A 9,889-nucleotide genomic window follows, 5' to 3' on the forward strand; every position below is an offset into this window, starting at 1 on the left:
GTGATGTAACCTGATTATTGTGGGAAACGTGAAAGAAAAATAAATAAGGACCAGGTGAACCTGACAGTCACTGCTGGGTCTTTTTTTTTTTTTAATCAATTCTCACACCTCCCCCCCAAAAAAAAACACATTTCCATTCAAAATCTACTTTTTGATTTGAATGTTGGATTATTTGTTTCATAGTATGATCTCATTTTCGGTCAAATCTAAAACATCTCGTTCTCTTACCTTTATCTCTGTACTTTCCTGTCCTCACTTTTCTTCTTTGAGCCTTAAAAGTCTCTCTGAAGTCTAAATCGAGATTAATCCTAGTAAATCAAGTCTGCCCTCAAGTTCAATTCCGAATGAATGTTTTGAGTCTTTTTAATGCTGAGGGTGATCTTTCCAAAGAAACCGTTGTAGATGGCACAGTGCACACAAGCTGGTGTAACTTTGTCACCTCCCCTACCGTTAGTGAACTATACAGTCAGATGCGATCTGGCTTTAATTTTTCATATCAAAGAAAAGCTAGGCGGCTGTGAAAAAGAAGAAGAAGAATGGTACCACTGTGAACCCGTGTGCTCTCCTACTCCCCCTTCAGTATGGGTGCCACCACTGAGGCGAATAACCTCTAAAAGTAATTATGTTTGGCTCCAATGAATTAATCACAACTCGTTGAAGTCTTTACAGATTTTGTCACCGATTGGTTTATTGTAATCATCAGACGTGGTTATGATAAAAGGCATGAGTTCTCTTAAAATCCGACCCGGAACTGCCGGCTGTGCTCACAAAAGGGAACATTCGATCACATCTTGAGCTCCCTGCCCAGAACACCTGGTGCCAAAATCAGGTGTTAAACCAATTGCAGAGGCCATATCAAGGGTATTAGCAGCTGCACCCGAGTGCAAAACGCCACCAATTCCTTTTGTGATGGCAGGAGTGCAGCCAAGGCCTCGGGCACGAGAATGCAGCAGCAGGGAGCGTGTCTGCAGGCCGGGACTGGCAGCTCCTTGTGGACCTGGAGAATTGGTTGAAATTCCAACGACATATCACCAGTACCACCTTGAGGCCAGATATAATTGTGGTCTCCAAAACTACAAAGAACATCCTCATCATGGAGCTGAAGGTACCACGGGAAAACTGCTTGGGGGAGGCACATGAAAGAAAGAGGACCAAATATGAACACCTGGTGATCAGCTTTTGAGAGCATGGCTGGAAGGTGAAGTGTATGCCTATCGTAGTAGGTTGTGAAGAAGTTGGGGCTCAGTCAGTGCAGAGCCCTCAGCGTGCTGGGCAGTGCATGAGAAGTAAGGACCAGCCAGAGCCATCGAAGACATCAGCGAAACAGCCGAGAAAGCCTTGAAATGACTCTGGATCCAGACAGAAGGTCCATGGGGACAAACGAATAGCACCTGAAAACACACACACACACACACACACACACACACACACACACACACACACACACACACACACACACACACACACACACACACACTAGCACAGCCACCTTATGCTGTGTTTTCTATTCTATTGCTAATTTATTGTATTTATTCTACAAATATACTGTATTGCTAATGCTATATTTTAGATTGCACTTTTTATTGAACTGTGTACAGTTCTTTCTGAAACATTTATTTTGTGCAATGAAACACTTTGTTTTTCTTCCCCCCAATTTTGCTGCTGTAGACTGCAAATTTCCCCAGTGTGGGACAAATAAAGGTTATCTTAACTTATCTATATCGATATATAGATAGATAGATAGATCATTTTTATATAATTTTTTTTCCAGTTATTGATGGGTCTGCTTTGGCCAATATTGTCACTCAACCAGTAAAATCATGTGACAGTGTCCTAACAGGACAATACTTCGCACAACACTATTCTCTACCGAACACCAGAGGCCGGAGCTAAAGGTCCACCTGCAAGTAAATTATTGATGACTTGTTTTCTTTTTTCCCCTGCCCCCACTGCTCAGTCTTCTCTTCTCTGTCTCTCCTCCCGATTGTGTTTACTTACGCTGCCCTCCATTCACACCTTCTACAACCATCCTGACTTCTTCCCCTTTATATTCTCCTTGTTGCTCGGTGGAGAAACTCGGGTATTTCAAGCCTTGGTGGGTTAGGGAGGAAGTGACTGCGATAACCTTTATTGGCAGAGTCCTCATTTAAAATCCCAGCTTTCATTTTCCTCATTCTCAGGTGAAATTGTGCAGAAGCACCTAAGATGACAATGCATGAAATTATTCGCCATATTTTGGGGGGGCTTCATTCTTCTAAATATGTGATTTAGGATGAGCATTTTTTTTATCATTAACTATTACATTAGGTTGGATAATCAACAAAGAAAAACTCTCTCTGATGATAACAGACATACTGCCAGTACTAAATCAGCAGCATTTTAACCGCTGCTTTATTTACAGTGCGGAGCCTGACAGAAACTTTCCTTTACATGCCTTTATCTGAACGAATCCTTTTGCTCTCTGAGTCGCACACAATTTTTTTAACAGTATCTTGGCGATTTCGCTTCAGTTATCGTGAAACGTGTGGTGTTTACATTCCTCTTGATCGGCATGTCGACGAAACGATGTCGTCACTTTGCAATATTCCGACACTTTTCCTGCACACCAAATGCAATCCGAACTGTTTACATGACGTTCTGTTTTTTTGGGGGGGAAATAGAATATTCCACCCCTGTGAAATTCCATTCGGAATTGGCCTTTCCACTTCGATTGAAGTGTTTACATGGAGCATTTTCATTTTTGGTCATTCGGTTTCATTCTCATCGGCAGATATGGGCACTTTCACATATTTTGCCAGGCCGTCCTCCGTCCGCGACCTGGGTACCCTTCCGTCATCGTCCCTCCCTCTTTATTAAAATGTAATAATCATCCTCCACCCCGTCTGTCCTCGTCCTTTTAAAGCGCTTCCGTCCGAGTCCAAAACACATGACATGTCAAGTCAAGTCAAGTACAACTTTATTGTCAAATGTGCGGTATGTGTCACATACAGCACAGATGAAATTTCCTCCCTCTTAAACAGACAACATACAACAAGAGGAGCCGCTGCGGGTGCCCGCGCCGCCATCTGTCTTGACACATTCATTACACAATGCCACACTTAAGAAATGTGCAGGACTCTCGCAAGCAAACATTGACATAGTTATCAGTACCGAAACTTATTTTCAGTAACATCGTGATTAGCTGTTGCAGATAAGACTGGCCATCAATCAAACAAAAGTGACATCACTCTTTCTTTCTATTTTTAATGTCTCAATGGTAAGCAACTCAACATTAGTATTTCACAGCACAAAAATACCTATGATGATCAAATAACAACAATAAAAACTTTACTTTTAGAAATCCGTGCCTCAAATGGGAGGGAATAGGCACCTTTGGTGGGCGGGCCCCGAGAGACATACAACACCGAAAGCTTTCTTAACCACCTGTGTTTACAACGGTTTGATTGTCACTGTAGATAGCATTTAGCTGCCAACACAAACAGCGTTGGTCATCAGACTGAATGGCGAAGTGTAAACTTTTTTGGACGGAGGATGAGCGCTCTCCTCTTGTCTGCTTGAAGCAAAGTGAAGTCACTCCCACATACAAACTCGGTGAAGACACGAGACAAGTAACGCGTCACATTCGATGTGATTGGTGTAATGGCGGATTACACATGTAAGACGGGCTGGGAGTGTTTCTGTCAGTTGTCAGTGAAATGGCTGTCCGTAGGTACATAACCTGGCCGGTTAGGACTAAAGGGAAGGATGGAAACCCACTTACATCTTTGGTTAGTCAATCCTTTTTAAAAAAAGCTTCTCATCCTCCATCTTCCGACAGCAAAATGGGCATCCGTCCAGGATGGACTGTTCCGTCACTGGGACGGAACAGTCCATCGCTGCTAGTCGGAATACAAGTCTCCTGTCAATCTGGCTATTGGCATCAGTCATCGAAACAGCCAGGTGAAACACAACAAAAGTTCCACGGAACCCTAAAATTGTCATGGTTATCAAATTTAAAATGGAACTGCATATTTTTAACACAGTGTAAGATGGACATTTTAAACCGTCTCCCCCTAGAAACAAACCAAATGCACTTATTGACAGTAATTCGCAATTGTTTTCCAATTACATGGGACAGACAGACAGACAGCAGGATGCCCAAATTAGATTCACCACCTACACCAGAGGTAGGGAACTCCAGTTCCTCCAGGGCCATATCCTGCCTGTTTTATAGCTCTACCTACTCCAAAACATCTGATTCAATTGATCATGATCGTTTCAAGCTTCGACAGAGCTTTCTGATGATTTGAGAACCAGTAGCGTTGGTGTAGGGAGGGATCTACAACAGGCAGGATATGGCTCTCGAGGAACCGGAGTTTCCTACCCCTAACCAAGAGAAACCCAAACAGTATCTTTAGGGGGAAAAAAATCCTCGAGAACAGACCCACTGCATCTTTTTCTCATATTGGGTGAAATCAATATTACTAGTCTCCCCCCACTCCCTTCAAAGAGACTGTCACTGTCGTTTATTAGGTCTCAGATCCCACAGGATGAACACGTGAGAAAGAGAGAAAGGAAAAAGGATGTGATGTCGAGAGTTGGCAAACGAAAGTAGTTCCAAAAAAATTAGCTCTCTATGCTACTTTTCCATTTGCCAGCATAAGAGACGAGCATACTAAAGGAAAAGGCTTGAACTCTGCTGTGTCCTCATCCAACATTGTGTCATTCAGCACCTCAGTTGAAGCCTAATCCAGTCTGATCTGCACATCATATGAAAATCTTAGCTACATGGATGTCACTGAGAAGTTGCACCCTGCCAAGAGCACAACTTAAAGAGTGTCTGCAAGGCATTGCGTTTGCTGGCAAGTCTGCCACCATGCAGCTACAGCTGCTACAATAATACTCATTTTTCGCCTCATTGTCATGACATTCTTTTCCACCTCTTTGCAGTTAACTACAGTACATCCCAGATCACAATCTGACACAGAAAAGGTAGCTGATAATTCTAAACATAAATACTTTGTACTCACAGTCGGGATAGGGATCACGCTGGCCCGCCAATAGCGAAAATCTGCGTATAAATGACGCCCATTGAAATGCATTGGAGGAAAATGATCACTTTATTTTGTTTTAACCCAAACGCTGATAAATATTCAATCAATGTTTTCAATGAAAAATGGGGAGAAATGGGGGGGTGTTGAAATATTTTTTAAATGGAAAAAAAAAACCATTCAAAACCGCAGGTGCCGAACCGCGAGTATGCAGGGGTCTCCTGTACTTTTATGCAGGATATTTCAAAAGTCAACCATTCCTGCCAGATCGCCTTTATGCTATATTTCTCTCTTTACCATGGTGTGGTTGATGAGGAATGAACAAGCCTTTGAGAAATCACAGCACAATGCCACCTGGGAAGGGGACGCGAAGAGGTAGTCAATCGAATGCTATTCACTTTGCCCGGTATGCTGCTCCAAATATTGGTGATGAGGTGGGTGTAGCGGACCTTGGAAGGGCTATCAGGATATGCTGAAATGAGTGATGACACTGAAGTTGCTGGAAGGAGATGATTGTGTGTGTGTGTGTGTGTGTGTGTGTGTGTGTGTGTGTGTGTGTGTATGTGTGTGTGTGGCAGCAGCAGCAGAGCAATAGTGGCGTAGTTGTGGGAAGGGGAAGGCGGGACGAGGGTAAACCGAGTTGAGGCGGTGGTCACGTAATAGACGGGTTCAGGCAAAGTTGAAGCTGCTGCCTCACTGGGCTGCATCTGGTAACATTTACGTCGACTGCTGCCCTGTAAATAGTGTGTGTGTGTGTGTGTGTGTGTGTGTGTGTGTGTGTGTGTGTGTGTGTGTAGAACAGTTAAAAGGCATAAAACTAAGTCTGGATTTTTTTTTACAATGGAAAATAAGTAAAAACAAAGAGCACCCTTTCTTCAAGCCACACCTCCCTGTGAGGAACCCATTTAACAATCATCTATTAACCGAAAGCAAGGAAAGACATGAAACTACAGCCCTTTTCACGTGTCCGGTTTGAGGAAAATGCAAACAGGACGGATTGAGCTTTCGAAGTCCAAGTTTTTTTAAAAAGACCTTTCTGACCAGCACCTCAGTTCACTGGGGAAATTGTACAATATATGGGGAAAAAAATTGCAATCCAATCATCCAACAGTCTCCTTAGTAGGTGACTCTTCAACATAGATGCATGAACAAACAACCAGTTGAAATTCTGAATGAAAATGCAACTTCGTCACTAAAGGTAGATTAACATGTATGACGACCATACCATTAATTTATGATGTAATTAAGCTTGGGCTGGGAAAAAAAGCTGGCTAACAAAAACTAGTCGACATTTCGGCCTCGAAACTATAATTAATTTTAAAACCATATTTGCGGCAAGCGAAGCCAATGTTTGGACACTTGGTGTTTCCCCACAGATGCTGCAGACGCACTTGTCCGGCAACAAATGTCCACAAAGATCTGTGGTTTGGGGGAACTGAAAAAGGACAAAAGTGTTAAGCTAACTCAGCTGTAAATTGCTTCTTTTAATTGACGTTACACCGAGCAAACATCATCTTGGCCCCGGTACGTCCCATCATACTTTACAGGGTTACAAGCGTCTTCCACTGAATTTTTGTAACCGCTTGGTGCGTGGTAAACCCTATCCAGCATACTTAGCTGAGCATAGCCTGCTGCCTGCTACTCAGTGATCGAGTGCGAGTGTGAAGGGACGTGACGAGCGTGACAGTCATGGCTGAATCTTTTATTGTGTCTGTGTGTGTGTGTGTGTGTGTGTGTGTGTGTGTGTGTGTGTGTGTGTGTGTGCGTGTGTGTTTAATACTTTCTCATGTCCACTGCTGGCCATCGGAGGAGCTTAAAGGCACTTTACCTGGTGCAAAAGAGAGCGAGAGCGAGCGAGAGCAAGCGAGAGCAAGCGAGAGCAAGCGAGAGCGAGCGAGAGCGAGAGAGAGAGAGAGAGAGAGAGAGAGAGAGAGAGAGCGCAACCCCAGATGCTGTGTTAAATGAAAATGAATTCTAAAATAGTTTTTTATTTATAAGACAAAAAAAAAAATACTGATGGAGCTGGCTTGAATAAAAAAAAGATCAATGTGTGTTGGAGATTGAAAAACAAATCCAAACCAGGGTCTTTCTCCAACTGACCAGCTAAATATTTTAGCAGAGCCTACACAGCACACGTGCAGGGGTTCTTCAGTGCTTGTTGCTTTATTAGCAAAAATAACGGTGTGTGTGTGTGTGTGTGTGTGTGTGTGTGTGTGTGTGTGTGTGTGTGTGTGTGTGTGTGTGTGTGTGTGTGTGTGTGTGTGAGAGAGGTGGAGGGTGCGTGTATGTTCACAAACAGCATGTAAATGAAGCGCTTTCGTTCCATTGGTCACTTTGGAGTAATTTTGGCGTGCCTCTTCTCTTCGAGCAAGCATCCGACAGCGTGTGTGCTGCATGATGCTCAGTTCAGCGCTGGATGAACGACCTTGAGCAGGCACGAAGGGTTGTGTTGCTGTGGCAACCAAGCCTCGCGCAACCAGTAACAGCTGGATGCTACAGCGCGGCGTGAATTTTTGTGGGTGTCGCCGCTTTATTACAGCCACTCTTCCCCTCTCATTTACCCCCTCCTCCTCTACCTCCTCTTCTCCCAGTCTCTCATTCGTCATCTCGCTTACATGCAAACACACCACAACATGATCACATACACAAAGGAAAGCCTCCTTCCCCAATAACAATAACACCAACTTAGCTTGAGTACGCCACTTCAGAAATCAAATCAAGTCCTTTGTCTACATGTGGAAAGACAGAGCAGCCATGAGAAGCACTAAACAACAGGAATCCAGAGCCACAGGCGACTAACAAAATCGCACGTAGGAAAGGCATCGAGATGGCCACTTGACATTCCTCTCACAGGCAAAAATGAAATGAGTGGAGGGGAGAGAAGGGCTGTGCCGAATCATTCCAGCCAGAGAAAGGAAAAGTGAAACCAAGACTGTGCTGTCAGTTGTTGCCCTTGCTTTGTACCCACGCACATCTCTTTCCTCATCGGCTTGCATGTCAGTTGTGCAAATTTTCATGAATGAGATTATTTACCTGACCGCAAGCTATCTATGATTTTTAAAATGAGACAACAGTAATAAAGTGCAGCTTTACGCCTCTATTCGCTTGAAATCATTCAGACAGTCATTGTGATGTATCAATTACTGTCCTCAAATTCCGAGTTTGAGAAGCTTTGGGATTTTCAAGTTTTGAACGTACCACTACCCACGCAAATGCAAAATCCGAAAATATTACAGGGATCAAAATCTTATAATTCATACGGAAACTTTCTTTTTCTTACATTTTCCAAGTTGGGGTGTATCTTGGCAGTGACTATGCCTGACCCATTCAATATTGATACAACAACACCAGTGTGCTCGAAAAACACGCCGGCTGCTGTCTATTCAGACAAAACAAAATATTGTCTGACGCCACCTTTGCAAGTGAATAGTAAAAAGAAACAAAGACGAATAGAAAGAAAAAAAGAGAAAGAAAGAAAGAAAAAAGAAAAACAAGCGAGACAGACAGACAAATTATTTTCCATTTCAGTTATCTGGCCCGTGGTTTACATTTATTTTATTTTCCAATCCAACCATGTAAATGATTTATCATCAAAATTAATAAAATAGCTGAATTTGGATATTTCCTGTTCAAATACGATTTTAAAAAGAGACATCAGCAATAAATAGATAGATAGATAGATAGATAGATAGATAGATAGATAGATAGATAGATAGATAGATAGATAGATAGATAGATAGATAGATAGATAGAAAGAAAGAAACAAAAACAAACTTGACCTTATACAAGTTCGTCTCAAATAGGGGGTCGGGATGCTGGGGAGGCTGGGGCGCTGTGACCCCAAGGAATGGTGGCTGGATAATGAATGGCTGACAAAATTGTCATTAGTCAACAGAGTAATGAAAATGTATACATTTATTCATTCTAAAGCATACTCGACTACCCACGGAGAGCCCATTTGAACACATGCACTTTTAGGCCATTAATTAGTCTATCAATCTCCTATGATCCAATATGTTTTAATTGCACACAAGCAATGATTTAATAAACAATGTTGACAAAATAACCCAAATTGCCTTCAAGAGGGTTTCAGCCTCCATTTTGTCAATGAGTTTTTACTGCCACCTTTGGCTCACCGTGAGGGGCTGAGGAAATGATCCTTCTAGTTTTCGACACATAAATAATTTAAATTTGTTTTTCTGCAGTTTGACAACAACACTTGTTGTGTTGTCCTTTTTAAGTGTTGGGTTTGTTTTGTTAAAATGGCAACAAGGTATTTTATGGAAAAATTGCTTGTGTTATGACTCTGTTTTAAAAATACGCGTGCTGGCATGAAATGAGGCTGAGCGGCATCGACCACCAACCAGACAGCATTAGGACAAAAATGAGTGTGGCTCAGGAAAAAAGACCCCTCCTCCACAGAGCCGAATCAATGTGAACCAGTGAAGATTAATTCCTGTTTAACACATCCTGACACATGGAGAAGGGGCCTCAATAACAACAGGACAACAGTTCAGTTGACACATTGTGGCTTGGTGGCACAGGGGATAGCGGTCAAAATACCCCGGAAAGACGAGCGAGAATGGAGTAAAGCGTGTCGAGTCAGAAAGCGATTCCGCAGCAGAGAATGGTGCACAATCGACCAGGAGAAAACAAAAGAAAACAAAAGAATGGAAGAATTCCAGGTAGAATTCCAGCAAGAGGCTCCACCTGTGCCCCTCCTCCATTGGATAGCCACGTCCTCCTCATCCTCACAAGCTTCCCAGGCTGGTGATGGGTGAGGTCCAGGCTCCTCAGCCCTGCCCCCAGCGCCTGACCCACTCACTAACATCCCCCGCTAGCCTCTGTCCCCATCCCCC

At 43.1% G+C, this 9,889-nt stretch overlaps 1 protein-coding gene across 3 annotated transcripts in view; it reads right to left on the reverse strand.

Moving 5' to 3' along the window:
* LOC109528539 (nuclear receptor coactivator 3) overlaps positions 1-9,889 on the reverse strand; it is a 53,624-nt gene that overhangs the window by 40,549 nt on the left and 3,186 nt on the right. The window contains exon 1 of one of the 3 annotated variants that reach the window (XM_019891277.1): positions 229-845. The exons of the other annotated variants lie outside the window; for them this stretch is intronic. The gene's annotated coding sequence lies outside the window, so the exon portion shown is untranslated. Of the gene's footprint in view, positions 1-228; positions 846-9,889 lie in introns of those variants that run through there. 3 annotated transcript variants of the gene reach the window in all.

This window comes from Hippocampus comes, unplaced genomic scaffold (genome assembly GCF_001891065.2).
Source record: "Hippocampus comes isolate QL1 unplaced genomic scaffold, H_comes_QL1_v1.1 scaffold174, whole genome shotgun sequence".
NCBI classification, from domain to species: domain Eukaryota; kingdom Metazoa; phylum Chordata; class Actinopteri; order Syngnathiformes; family Syngnathidae; genus Hippocampus; species Hippocampus comes.